A 14781-nucleotide genomic window follows, 5' to 3' on the forward strand; every position below is an offset into this window, starting at 1 on the left:
GTCTTTCTCTAATATGAGTACAGTCCTTCTGCAATATAGCAAACCAACCTGGACTTGGGCATTAGGAGTTTTGCACTAGGCTGCAATCCTTTAGATATTTATGGGGTTTTTTATACAGATGGACATACGTCACTCTGCTAGAGAGATATAGGAGTAGCAATTTAACAGGAAGTAGGCTGTGTGACAATGTAGCAACTACTCAAGCAAACAAGCTACTTTGCACTCTGTATGTGAATTTCACACAGAGTTCTCATGGTTCTGTGCAGGGCTCTGGGGTGACAGCAGAGAGAATCACAGGGCCGCCTCAATATGCTTCTTATGGTGGTGACTCTTACGGGTTGAAACTGCTGGTGCATGGTCTGTATGGCTGTGGCAAGCATTACTGTGAGCTTGTGACAGACTGGGCTTTGAGAGCAAATCTTCTGTAAGTGAAAGGAAGTGTGTGTGTCCTGGGGTGAGCAAGTTGTGGGGGCTGCTGCATGCTGGTGCAGCTGCACACCTGAGTGTAAAGTGAAAAAGGCTGCTGCAACAAAGTGATTCACATCTATTTAGCAAGTGCTCCTGAGTAATTTGGTGGGCTGACACCAGATCATGACAATACACGTTGAAGGGTTACTGGTCTCATCAATCTGCTTGGCTGCTGCTCTGTTGCAGCTTCTCTTGCCCTATTTCTTCTTGAAGAACTGCGTAGCTGTAGTGATTTTAAATTTTATTTTTATCCTAACCACAGGAGATAAGTGTGATATGGTTGATATTATGACACATCAGATTCCCTTGGTCTGTTCACTGGCTTCTCATTTGGTTTTGGTTCCTGCTTCCACACAGAGCATACACCTGTGTTTTCTGTCATCCATGGCTATAAGAAAACAGGTAGGTAAGGCCAAGATGTGAAAGAACAATTTATAAATGGCTGGTTATCAGAGCTGTGTTTCTGTCATGAATTTATGGTGGCATAAGAGTGAATGACAAATTTAGTTTGGTCTGTAAAACATTAGAATAGAGCCAATTTGGACATGTAGCCTTGTAAAGCACATAATGCTGTCTCTGAAATAATGCTGGTTTCTTAAACACGTGCATAACAGATGCTTCTGAAGCAGCTATTTGTACAGGGTGTTTAAGAAACTACTTTGAGTATCTTCCTCAACAAGTTTAATTCATGTTCCTTACCTCCAAGTTATAGTGCTCTCATCTGCTAAAGTCTTAAGTAAGGGCAGTTTCAGTAAGATTAGTTTTCATTCAAAGTTATTTTTCAGCTTAGAGAGACAATGAGAGGTGGAAGAGTTGAAAAATGGAAGAACTGCATTCACTTCAGGAAGAAATGTGGTACTTTGCACCATCCCAGAGTGCTGTGAGCATTGGTATGTTGATGCTCTTCTTGAAGAAGGAGGTTGATTTTTTAGTAATCCAGTATGTTATGAAATTGACTTTCAGGCAGTGATGTAAACAGCCATTAGCTTTCAGTAGTAGTTAGAAGAGAGGTAACACACGTCTTTGCAAACTAGGGCATGCACAGATGAGTGAGTTAAATTGAATGTTGGCTTATATAAAATGATGAGTGGAGAGTGCTGGTGTCCCATGCAGACTGGGTGAAAGATATACCACTACAAGCAGCTGTAGAGACTCTCCATCATTTGAGATGACAGAATTCCTGTGCTTTGAGGCAAAGGACTTGGGGTCCTGATTTTCCACCACCATGAGAATGAAACATTCACAGTAATTTTGTTTATCTGAATATTTGTTATGTTGATTCACAACATTGGCATCAGGCTGTTGGATTAAAAGTTGCTTGACTATAGACACACTTTGTACTCTTAAGAGTACAGAGGTGCTGCTTTGTATGTGATTATGCAAATGGGACCCTGGTGTGTGTGGGTGAAACAGAAGTGTACCGCTTATTTCTACTGGCAGTCAGGCTTCTGAAAAAAACGTGCAGAAATGAAGGAATCTGGTCCTGGGATCCCCCTATGTGAAGCATACAACTGCTTTTCAATAACATGATGAAGATAGAGTATTTGGCATAACAGCCGGGTGGGAGGAGACACTGCCTCAGGGAGTGTGGTAAGTCTCTCAGCAATGGCACAGGACTCTCAGTGGCTACACACTCTGGAGAGAAGGAATAAAGCCAGCCAGAGTCACATGTCGGTGTTTTGAGGGTCCCTTTAGGTAAAGTTTATTTAGCTTTCCAGGAAGCTGCAGTATTTAATCTGACCTGAAGCAGCAAACAGATGGAGGGATGTATTCTGTCAGAGAAGAGAGCTGTATTTTTGGCTTTCACTTCAAGCAAGAGATTTGTAGGTGGCTTGCTTAGTGTTCCATGAATTTGATGCTCTATATATTGCTAAACTGAGCCTACCTTTTGTAAGCAACATAATTTTACAGCCTCCTTATGCTTAAACTGCTTCTTCACTCAGGAGTTAAAAACAGGTTCCTTCCAAATTTGTTGCCCTGTTAGACCATACGTTCTGCTGCTGCAGGGAGCAAGTCATTCATGTTGGCTTAACTGCGAGTTACTTACATCCTCCAGTGGAGCCATGTATTTCACTTTACAGATGAACCAGTGTTATTCTGATTTTGTGTTTACATATCCGAAAAGCAGGATCCTTTCAGGATTAATTTCTTTACAAGGCTTTTAACGGAATGGAGGCTCTTTCCTGTTAAATTGAACTCAGCTTGTGCCAGTGCATATGTATGGCAGTCTCTCCTTCCCCCGAGACCATGCCCAGTTAAGAGGAGGAGAAAAGTGAACATTCTTGGGAAGGTTTGTTCTCATCATATTATAGCCTTATAAAATAGAAACAAAACTAAAATTGATGCAATGCTGCTTAAGTAAATAACAGTCTGAGTTGGGGCTTGAAAATAGTTCGTTCTCCCTTTTTTTCAGGGTAAGCTGTGCAGCATTTCAAACTGGCTTGTGCTGGGAGCAGACATCACCAGCAAGGTATTTCCTGTCTCCTTTTGCCAAATGCTAATAATAATAATAATAATAACAACAACAACAATAAAGTTTTAAAAAATATACTCAAATCAGAACTAAGCCGTGCATGACTTCATTTGGCAGCACAGGGCTTGCTCTACATAACTTCTGTCTTTATTTTTTTACTTATATGCCTGCCAAGAGCTTCTGAATTCATTTTCCCCTTCTCACTCCATCTTCCCCCTGCTGAAGGAAAGGCATAGTGTATCACACTCTGAATCAGAGGAACATATGGGATGGGGAGCTCCAGCTGACCAGTTCAAGAGCTTGGCTGTCATGTGAGCCTTGCCAACAAATTTCAGTGTCACAGGGAAAAACCATGAGAACATTTCTGAAGTTTCAGTCCTGCAGAGAGTAGCCGGGAAGGAATGAGTGGGAATTTCTTTTTCATTGAGGGGAAAAAAAAGTGAAAGTATTTTAAGTGTGAGACTCTGAGCTGCCTCTGCTACTGAAATGGTGGTACCCTGAAGAGGCAGGCTTAGATTTGTGGCACATTAAAATGAAGTAACAGTTTCATGGTAGTTGATAGTGGTTTATGACACATCAGTTCCTGTTTCTGCTTTGTTAAACATTTTTGAAGCTGCTTCAGTGCAACCAGCTTCCTTTCCTTAACTACTAGGAACTCTGTGAACCCCTGGCTTGTTTGTCTCCAGCTACAGCTGGAAATGCTGGATAGATCCCAGCATCCCATTTTGCCTAGGCAGCACCTATGTTTTCTGAGGTAAAATCTAATACACAAATATGAACATAATTTCTGGAATCAGTTAGAAACTGTGCACCCACATGATCCTCTGTGTATGTGTGAATTGTTTTTATTTGGCTTGTTAAATTCATTAAAGAAGAAAAAGCTTCCAGTGGAGCTTGATTCTGATGAGCCTGTATGGGTTAAAAGAAGTAGTTACTGTCCAGAAATCACTTTCTTTTGGCATGTGTTCCCTCTAGGCCTTTGTGATATCACCTGAAGGTTTTTATCTGACATTGGTTTTGGATTGAGTCTGCATTGCTGATGGTGCATGTGGCTGTAAAGATGAGGTTTAATTGATTTTCAAGGGTAGGAGAAAATGGTGTTCTTGATAACCATTGCAATTTCAGGTAATGTATGCTAACACTGATGTGTGAGCTGCTCAGAGCTAATAATAACTGGCTGACGTGACCTGACTTGGCTTTAAAATGCCTAGTAGAGCTTGCTGTGGCCTTGTAAAGACAGATTTTGTATTTTTGTGTCTGTCTGCTGATGGCCCTCTAGTGTACATCTCCCTAGCATTGCATCAGGATTTAATCACGAATCAGGTTGCTCCAATTATTTCTCCTGGTAAGACTTCAACCTTGTTTTGGCTCCTTAGGGTGGAGGGGCTTTCAAGAGTGGGTGAAAAAGCTGTATACCTTCCCAGTTTGTACCAGAGGACAAAAAACCCCATATAGACCCTTCTCTGCCCATTTCCTGGGGCAGCACATGATTTGTGCGTCTCCATGACATTTCTTAAAAGCTCAGGGTAACAGCCCTACATGATTGATTAATAAATACCTTGATAGCTTTGACAGGGAATACTGGGCATCTCATGGCCACTTCAGAAGGGCAGCAGCAGGCTGGAAAAACTGTAGTGTGCTAACTTGCCTAACCTGCTATTTCTGCAAAGTTCCCACCAAGGATCCTGAATTTTATTTCAGAACACCAAGGAAAAATATGGAAGAGTTTGGAAATGTCAGTGCTGGAAGTGGGGCTTGCCAGAAGTAGTAACAGACCAAACTTGTACGACAAACAATGATGCATCATGGACTGACTATATCACCCCATAATCTGTATTAAAAATAGATTTTACTGGCTCTGGTTTTAGCATGATCCATTCAGTAATTCATATGGCATTCCCATATGTTAGGGTGAGAGGAAGGTGGAAATAGTGGGAGTGGGGGAAAAAGACACTGACTGATCCTTATGCCATTTCAGTTCAGTTAATTGCATGTGTTTAAAATGTTGTAACGTGAGCAGATGGAGGTGTTTCACAGTTATGTGCTCTGTGTGTGGATATATACACACACACACACATATATATGAAGTTCTCTAGCACTTGATTCCACAGGGCTGTGCTGAGGCTTTACCAACCACACATGTTGGGTGTGTATGGGGGGGAGGATGGCATCAGTGGTGGGGTAGGATGAGTGATTGATTTAATATTGGGATCCCCAAAACCACGTGAGATGTGCACGTGTTCAGTGAGCAGTCCCAGAGCTTGCAGTTGTGTTGCAACCTCAAGATGCTCTTTCAAAGGTTGTCGTGTCTTCTTATTTGAAGCCACACAGCTCTGAAATCAGTAAACAAATTTTTTCAGGAATCTGGGCCTCAAACATACTTAGTACTTAAATATCAGGGTAGTTTCAGTCTGGGAATAACTTCTGGAAGAAGGAGAATTGTCCCTGGAAGCAGTGGTTGTGTATCCTGCAAAGTTGCAGGAATGTGGGTTCCCTCCTCTTGCTAAGATTGCTGGAGCAGTCAAGCTGCTGAGGGCTGCATGCCAGTAAGTACCATCCAGCTCAGGCAGTACTCTGGTTACAACTGGGATAATGGGTGGTCTTCTGACCATGGTGAAATCCCACTTCAGTCCTGACTCTGCAGTCTCCTTGTTCTCTTTTGCTGGCAGCATCAGTGCCAAGCCTGTGATGGATGGGTCACCAAGTGACCTGGCTGCTTTCCTCAGCTATTTTCTGGTCTTGTTCCCTCAGTTTTGTCCCTCTCGCCTGCCCTCCACCCTGGCCCCTTCCACACAGGTGCTTTTGGGGAAGGGGCAGCCTCCTCTCTGCACAGAGCAGCCTGCTATTCCTGTGCTCTTCAGCAGGAGTGTTGCAAACAGGCTGTTTTCATCCTTGCTACCACAACCCTCAAAGGATAGAGTAAAGCAGATGGCACCGTGCTTAATGAACAGCCAGCCTGTTTGTCAGCTTGGGCTTTGCTCTGTATATGTTATCTCATGTTTGCCAAAGCTGGGCTTTTCAACTGGAGCCTCTGCTCCTGCTGGGATCTCATCGGGAAGATGAGGGGCCCCTCCTCTCTCTCCCCAAACTCTGGTCCCTAAGGTCAGCCTTTGCTCAGATCAGCTTTTCCCTGAGAGCAGCCAGGCTTTTCAGCAGGACCTGTGTGAATGGCTGGGCTTCAGTTTGTGTAATGTAATTTCTCTGAATCTTCAGGTAAGACAAATCTTTTATTTAAAATCCACATTTTTTTCTATTTTTCTGGTCCTAAGGAATTCTTTGGGGTAGTCTTTAGCTTTTAAGAGCTTGAAAACACTTGGCTGAACCCAGGAGTGTTGCTTTCTTTCACTTAGACTGGTAGAGACATGTTTGGCCAATTTCAGCATGAGCTGTAAGTGATTTAGACCCAATGGCTCTTTGCTTATAGGGATTTTGTTTCATTGTCGTTTTTTGTGTGTATTAGTTCTAGTACCAGTCCATACAGCACTTGCTCCCAATTTTCAAGCTGCATCCTCTTTGCTTTCTTTCCTGCTCTCCATGGATTGGGAGGTGTGAGGAAGGATCTTGTGGCAGCCAAACCACTGTGCTGTCCTCAGTGGATTTCTGTGTCATGCAGTATCAGCTGAAAGTGCCTCAGCAGGTCCCAGCTGAGACATCACCTCACCTGCAGCCTGGCAGGCATTGTCCATCTGTACTTACACATGCTGACAATATGTTTGTACAAGTCGATGCAGGACCTCGTACGCTGGGGCTGATTTGGGACTGAGGTATCAAGCTGCTGTTGTGTAGATAAAATGGAAACAATACAATGATCTTTTGCCCTACTATTGGTTAAGAAAGGTCAAATGTGTAGCAAAGCTGGGTTGAAGAAACTCTTTCTCACTCAGTTTCTGGAAGTCAGGGCAGAGAGGCAGGAGCTGGGCTGAGCTGTTGCCTCTGGTTCCGGTGAACTACTTGGTGCCTTGCAGCCCCTTTCCTCCTCCCACCCATTATTTTGTCTCATGCATTTATTTCTTAGCAGGTGCCCTCACACTGGAAGAGCTTTCAGTACTGAAGAGTCTTTGTGGGCTTCAGAAGGAAAATAAGAATAATTGACTGGGCAGTATAGGCAAGGAATCAGCTGTCACTACCCTTGTATACCCAGGGGAAATAAGGCTATTCAGTCCAATGCTTTTCAAGAATGAAAGATTAGTTCAGGATGAGAGAATCTTTTGGTCTTCTAAAGGGGCAAAACCTTGAGCCACAGAAATTGAATAGCAACATGTAGAGTGGTAGTGGAATAAAAAATAAAATGAGAACACAGAAAAAAGCCTTAAGCTCTTTAGTTTATCTTATTCTCCAAGTTCTCTATCAGATGGCTAGCACCTTCTCAATGCCTAGGTATTAGGGACATACTGTCACGAGACTTTATCTTCAAGTGATACCTGCCTTTACACTCTGCCTTCTGTTCATCTGCTGATCACATGTTGCAGGGTAGAAAGCATTTTCTGGTCACAGTGACTTGTTTTTCAAGTTGCTGAAGTATAAAATAATTTCTACCAAGGAGTTACAAAATAAAATAATTTTCAGTTATTTCTGTCTTGGCTGTGTGTTGGAGTCAATCTGAACCAATGCATGTGTTTATACTTACTGATAAAATAGTGTTTTGTATAGAGGATATTCTCACACTTGGTTTCTCCCTTGTTCAAGGGAATGAAAAGAGACAAGGAAAAAGACTTTAAGGTACATTAAGAGATGGCTGAAAGCCAAAGTCAGAGAATTGTTATAAATTTCAGCAAACAGGTTGAAGAACAAGGGAAAAAAGATGGAAAAAATGGAGTGTTAGCAATGTGAGGGTGTATTACACATTTATGTAATTTTAAATTTACTTACATTTGCTCCTATATTTATAGCACAGAAACATTTCAGAATTATCCTAAATCTCTCAGGAGAAGACAATGTTTTATTACCTGAAAGCATCAGGTGTGACCCCTAGGAAGGGCGTCTAGAAGCAGAAATCAGAGGATAAGCTAAGCTCATGCCTTTTTTTTCTTCCCCAAAATGTTTTCATGCTTCTAAATATTCACAGTGTTTAACTGTGTTTAATGGTTGATAGATCCTGTTAAACCTCCAGAGTAACAGAGTATTTTGGATTTGGGGAAAGGTGGGTGTTGCGGTTTGACGCAGGCCCAACACCAGGCACCCACGAAAGTCGCTTATCCTCCCTTGCCACAGCTGGGCAGAGGAGAGAAAAAATTAATGAAGGGTTCATGAGTTAAGGATTGGGAGAAAATACTCCAAGGGCAAAACACATTCAACTTAAAGATACAAAGTGAATTTATTACTAACAGAGTCAGGGGAGGATAATGAGAAGTAAAATAAGCCTTTAAAATACCCTTTTTCCCTCAGCCCCTCTGTCTATCCCATTGACAGCGCAGGGAGACAGGGCGTGGGGGTTTTGGTCGGTTCGTCACCCTAGATTTCCTTCCCCTGTGAGACCATGGGGTCCCTCCCATGGGAGACAGTTCTCTGTGAACTTCTCTAGTGTGGTTCCAATCTCACGAGCAGCAGTCCTGCCAAACCTGCTGCAACATGAATTCCTCCCATGGGCAAACAGTCCTCCCAAAACTGCTGTGGTGTGGGTCACTCTTCCATGGGGTGCAGTCCTCCAAGGACAGGCTGCTCCAGCCTGGCAGCAAGGGCCTCCCTCTCTCCATTGGGTCTCCCACTGGAGCACAGCCTCCTCCAGGCATCCACTTGCTCCAGCATGGGCACCTCCCCCACAGGCTGCAGGTGGATCTCTGCATCCCCCATGGACCCCCACAGGCTGCAGGGGCACAGCTGCTTCACCATGGTCTTCACCATGGCCTGCAGAGGAATCTCGGCTCCAGCACCTGGAGCGCCTCCTCCTCCTCCTTCTCCGCTGACCTTTGTGTCTCCATGTTGTTTCCCTCACATGTTCTCACCTCGTCCCCTTCTCTGGCTAGAAGAAAAACTGTGTGTACTTTGATTTGATTTTCTTCTTAAATATGTTATCACAGAGGCATTACCAATCTCTGTAATTGGCCCAACCTTGGCCAGTGGCATGTCCATCTTCAAAGCCATGAGGGATTGGCTCTGCTGGACATGGTGGAAGCTTCCAGCAGCTTCTCACAGAAGCCACCTCTATGGCCTGCCTCACCCCCCTCCGCCCCCCCCCCCCCAAAAAAAACCAGGCCATGCAAAACCAATAGTGGGAAACAGCTGCTCTGTTTGACAGTCATATGGGCTATGTGCAGAGATGTCTTTTTACTGATAAGATGCTCTTAAGGCTCTCCAAAGATGTAAGGAAAAGAAAGCTGTTTAGTCCAGCCAGTGTCTTTCACTGAACCGTGGCATGTGCTCTTTAAGTGACTTGCCTCTTTAATGTTGAACCCTGCCCTCAGGAGAGACCGAAGAAGAGATCGGAGAAGAGATCTATGCATGTAAGAGTGGGGAACAGTGGCAGAGGAAAGTCTGAGAAAGTTGGTTTCATCAGGGCCCTCTCCTGCTGGACTAAGGCAGGGAAGCAGTTGGAAGCCAGCAAGGATCACCAAATACAATTGGAGTAATAAAAAGAGCTGGAAGAAAAGTGTGTTACCCAGCACTGCAGTGGCTAGAGCTCAGCACCCAGATGTAATCAGTGGATGGTCTTTGGGAAGCACTTGGCATGAACTTTAATAGAGCTCTTATAGCTTAACAGACAACATCTTGTAGCAAAGAATTGAAATATCCTGGAATAGTATCACAAGTTAATAAAGGATCAGGCAGCTTTAACAGATGTGAATTTTCTGACTCTTGATCTGCAGCTCTGCAGCAAGTATAAGTTTTGTCACCAGCTGGTGAAAGCTGGTTATTTTGGCATGGCCCTGTGTACTTTTATTAGTAAAGCTGTTCATGAGTTATTAATGACTTTTCATGTTTCCTTTTTATAAGAAGTGCAAAAAATATTTCTTTCTCTATTCTTCAGAATTTAGTCTCTGAATATGAAAGAATAAGAGATTAAACCTCACATATGCAATGAATAGAGTATAAATTCTATAACGAAAATCCATTCCTTTTTCACTAATCTCTTGTCCTGTGAAAGCTCTGTCAGGCAGAAGATTTATATCCTGAGTGTAAGCAATGAAATGTTGAAGAATGATGTTGCCAGTTGCAAGTTCCGAGGCTTGTTGTTTGCATTGACCAGAAAGCAAAAATGCTTAATGAAAGTAGTACAAAATATTAGGAAATTGCAACTTCTGCTGTTAAGAGAGTTGCATCCCAAGTTTGTTGTATTTGAGTTGATTTGGGGTTTGCTTTATAATCTGAAGTCAGTTCGTAGGAGGTAAGTGTGTGTCTTTGGAAGAGACTTGCTGTACTGAGGTGGGTGGGGGGAATGGCCCTTGGAGCTTCCTTTGTGCTACTAGAATGCTGTTGAGCCACTGGCAAAGTGCAAGTTCTGCAAAGGGAGAATCCCAGGGAGACTCAATAAAATAGCATAGTGCCCAAAATCCAGGGCTTACAAAGGTTAGACTAACACTTTATGAGGAAAACGTCTCTAACAAGATCCCAAGCAGGTAAAAAATAATACAAAAAAAGCCCACCTTCCTCATAAACCAGATTCTGTTATTGGGCTTTTGTGGCTCCGTGGGTGTACCTGCAGACAAAGAACAGCCAAGAACGGGATCTGTGGGAGCCATTCTGCCACATTCACTGGGTGAGTGGCTGTTACAGCTCCAGCCATCCTGCTGATGGCAGTGGGGATATTCAGGGGAGGGCAGAAGATGACTTGAGCAAAACCAGCAGACCAGAAAATACAGTCTTTATGTGGAGCTAGGAAGAAGTCCCACTATTGGTTGAAGGAGTTGCAGGAGGATGCCCTCCTGTTCATGGCTTCTGTTCAGATCGGGCTTCAGACAGGTTGAGCCATGCTCTCTGTTGCGTTTTCTGTCATGCTTTCTTGCAGAGCAGTGGATTAGTTGCTTCTCATTGACTTAGCTGTGGTGAGCAATGATGTTACAGTGTAAATCTGAAAACGCCTTTGTGGTTTGCACTGCCACAAGCTCCACACTTGGACTTGGGAAGGTTTGCAAGGGTAGCTTTTAGGGGATCAGTAGTTAATTTGGGGTTAGTTATCCTGATAATGTGAGCTTTTGGTTCACAGTACAACCCTTACAGTGCTTTCTGTAAATGATGCAGAGTTGTGCATTGATTTTATGGGGTTTGGTTTTTTTTCCTTTTTGTTTCTTTGGTTTTGACTTTTCCTCCTCTTAAGAAATTTATCTAGTCTGATCTCTTCCTGGTTTCGAAATGGTAGCTTTTTATTCTTTATGAGGAAAACAATGCATTTCAGTCTTACTGAGTTTCATTAACATCTTTCCCCTCAAGTATGGCAGCAAGCCAGTAAAATAATTGTGCTCTTTGATTGTCTCTTAGCACAGTTCGTTTGCTCAGAAACTGTCTTGTGCAAAACTCCAGGCCTTGAACTAGAGGCTGGCATGAGTGTGCCTGACTCCACTGCTGGTGGGCCTTTAAAAGGTGTCAGTGGAAATTCCTCTATACAAGATTCAGCTCCTAAGAAGGGATACCCTACCCCCTGTGTTTTGCTACTGATGTTGGTCCGGCCTTGGTCTGCAGGGCCAACTTCCAAAAGCAGTGAAAGCTCAAGCTCCCATCAACTATGTGCAGAGAATCATCAGTTAAGAAAGGCACAGAAAACTGGATGCTTGTTAATATTCATCCTTAAATTATTTATGCAGCTACAAAGAATAAACAGGTGACACTTTATATTTTGTTACAGCAGTTTCCTATCCTTGTATAGTATAATTAGTGGAGAGCTTGTGTCCAGAAGGGTGTTTGGTAACACCATCCACTGAATAAGGTCTTTCAGATGCATCTGTCTGCATTAGTAATGAGAATGCTTGCTCTTGTCTTACAAAGGAACCATTTCTTTTAAATATAACCCCCTCCTTCCCAGTCCCTCCACAAATGATACCATCATCAGAATTCTCATTACAGCCATTTTTCATCCCTTTAATGTTGGATGAAAATCTCTTTGTCTTCAAGTTCCTTCAATTATTAATGATTTAGTTGTATTCTTTTTGCCCATTGGTGCAGAGAGAACCCTGGAGCAAATGTGTATTAGTTATTCCATTTATTCTCTCCTCTTTATTCCTTCTGTGGTCTTTCTTAATGTCTCTCCTGGTTTCTCACTCAACAGGTTCTGCATCATTGCTTGGGCTTTTTAAAATTCAAATATAGGAGCCATTGTGCCCCAAAGACTAACTTTATTTTTGAAACCTTCTAAAATGAGGTAGGGAGCCTTCTTGCAAATGCTGGGAACATATGTGTTTTCCAGTCTCTACTGTGGTGTTAATAAGTGGTCAGACAATTATCTGAACCAGTTGCACCCTATGGACCAAGTGGAAGTCTGGGGGATGGCAGGTCACAGACCCAGTAAAACTGTCAGCTCCAGCTTCTAAAGTACAATCTCAGTGGCATTGTGGAGAGGCAGCCTTGGTGTCCTCTCCACCCCACTGAGGTCCTCCAGCAGCAAAGAGGGGAGGAGTAGGTGGGATTCACATGGAAGAGCTACAGGCCTTGTCCTCTGAGAGACTGAGCTGATGTAGTGGGAACCCTATAGGAGCTCCCCTTGGCATTCCTTTTACAGCCCCAGTGTCCCTGAAGCTGTAGGCTTTGCAGCTGTTTAGACCTTAATGGCTCAGACTGGTGCTGAGATTCCCAGCACTCCAGCTGGCCCGTATTAGATAGGTGTGGAGGGAGCAGTGCTATACTCTGCACCAGCAATTCTCATTAGGCTTGGGAAGGATGGAGAGAAGGCAATGTAAGTCAGTCCTGCGGCTAGGTGAGTTTTCCTGGAGGCTGTACCAGTTGCCCAGTTAGAGAAACTAGATGCCTGCAGGACAACAGGATCCTTATTCTCTTCGAGGAGGATGCCAGCATATCTAGGCACTGCTCTTGGTGCTCTTTATCTAAAAATAAATACATAAATAAATAGTTTAACCTTCCTCAGTAGCAGGGGTTTTAATTACTGCACACACCACACACACACAAATTTGCTTTTAATTAGCCCAGTGAATTACTCTTTTATTCCCCCCTCCTTGATCCTCCTCACCCATCCCCCCCCACTGATTTAGAATGTAATTGCTTTCTTGCTTTATCTTCAAAAATTATATTATCTGAAAGATTTTTATTACTGTTTGGGTTTTCTGTACTTTAGAGAAACCTATCTGAAAACATGTGCTTTACGAGGAAAGATTAGAAGAATGTTTTCGTGTTGGGGTCTCCTCCCCCCGCCATGTAGCCCCGGGAGCCCTGAGGGGAGGCACGGGGTTTCCCTGCCCCTGCCCCTGCTCAGCCTCGTTCCCCATTGGTTGGTTTGTGTTCCCCTGCGCAGGCAAAGCAGCTCGGGTGCTGACGGTAAGAGTCCCTCAGCAGAGCCCCGGCCATGCGGCTGGGGAAATAAACATCTCTGAAACATCTAGCAAGAATCCGTCCGTATATATTCCTTTCCACGGGACTCCTGGTTTGATACAGGCGTGTTGCAGTATCCCCACTGCAACATTATGGTGGAGAATTGAGGCCAGAACGATCCCCGATCCCTAAGCGACTGATTCGTGTGAGTAAACCCTGGAAACTTTGGATTCCTCTTCTTGGTTTTGTTTTGCTATTCCATATCTAAACTATGGAGGAACCGTGGGAAGACTCTTGGCTTTCAGAGCCGCATATGGACATTTATCTTAAACTTAAAATGATTCTTGAACAACGATTTGTAAATTTTAGCTTGATTCAAGCTCAGAAAGAACTGAAACACTTCCTGGCATGGTTGTTTAAGGACTTTTTCTATGTTTCTTGGGATTTAATTCTTACCAAGGGCTTTTGGAAGACCGTTTGGACCCAGTTAATATTTGAGTCAAAATAACTGCCGATGGAAGAATATTTTCGTGAATATTATTTAATAACCGAGACTGTTGAGCAGTGTCAGCTGTGTCCTGGCGAAGGGAAGCCTGGCTCAGGGACCGTGCGGCCTCGGCCACGTGCACCGAGCGCTCTGCGAGCCACAGCGAGACGGTTCCCGCGCACGGGCGGAGCCACGCGGGCCGCAGTGTCGGTGGCGGAGCGAGGCGCGGCAGGAGCGGCGGGACCCAGCCGTGCCCGCCCGGCCCCGCGCAGCGCGTGGTGGAGCGAGCCCCGAGAGCGCCCGAACGAGAGGGGCGGCGCGCGGGCGGCGGCTGGCGGCAGAGTGGAGCCGTGCCCAGCCGAAACGCGCGCTGGAGCAGGGCACGGGGGGGCCATCGCTCGGGGGCCCGGCCGAGATGCAGCGCCTGGCAGTGGCAACGCAGCTGCGACCAGAGGAGGCGACGCACGGAGAACGGAGCGGCCCGGCCCGGCCCGGCCCGCGCGGCCCCAAACGCGACCCTGGGAAAAGCGCGCCGATAGTTCCAACACGGGAGCGACCGAAAGAGAGAGCAAAGACACAGCGAGACAGAAAACAGCAGCCACTCGGAAAAAGGAAAAGACCATGGTAGCTAAGATCTTAGGGACAGTGAAATGGTATAATGTTAAACAAAATTATGGTTTTATAACAAGATGTGATAACCAGCAAGACATATTCGTGCATAGAACTGCTATTAAAAAGAATAACCCTGAAAAATGCATCCCAAGCTTGGAAGATGGAGAGGTGGTGGAATTCAAAATCATACATGGTAGAAAAGGGTTACAAGCATCGCAGGTCACTGGGCCTGATGGTGTTCCTGTAAAAGGCAGTATATATGCAAAAAATCGTAGTCATGTTAGACAATATCTCCATTGTAAACCCCCCCTACAGTCTCCCTTTCCTAATC

General features: G+C 44.4%; 1 protein-coding gene across 50 annotated transcripts in view; it reads left to right on the forward strand.

Moving 5' to 3' along the window:
* Window positions 1–14781, forward strand: part of MAP2 (microtubule associated protein 2) — a 246983-nt gene that overhangs the window by 85192 nt on the left and 147010 nt on the right. For 27 of the 50 annotated variants that reach the window (XR_011152198.1, XM_069021813.1, XM_069021814.1 and 24 more), the window contains exons 2-4: window positions 731–870; window positions 1254–1358; window positions 2882–2938. The exons of 14 other annotated variants lie outside the window; for them this stretch is intronic. The gene's annotated coding sequence lies outside the window, so the exon portion shown is untranslated. Of the gene's footprint in view, window positions 1–730; window positions 871–1242; window positions 1359–1987; window positions 2059–2881; window positions 2939–14781 lie in introns of those variants that run through there. 9 more of the 50 variants (XM_069021825.1, XM_069021830.1, XM_069021829.1 and 6 more) reach the window with 5 other exon arrangements.

This window comes from Aphelocoma coerulescens, chromosome 7 (assembly GCF_041296385.1).
Source record: "Aphelocoma coerulescens isolate FSJ_1873_10779 chromosome 7, UR_Acoe_1.0, whole genome shotgun sequence".
Lineage (NCBI taxonomy): Eukaryota > Metazoa > Chordata > Aves > Passeriformes > Corvidae > Aphelocoma > Aphelocoma coerulescens.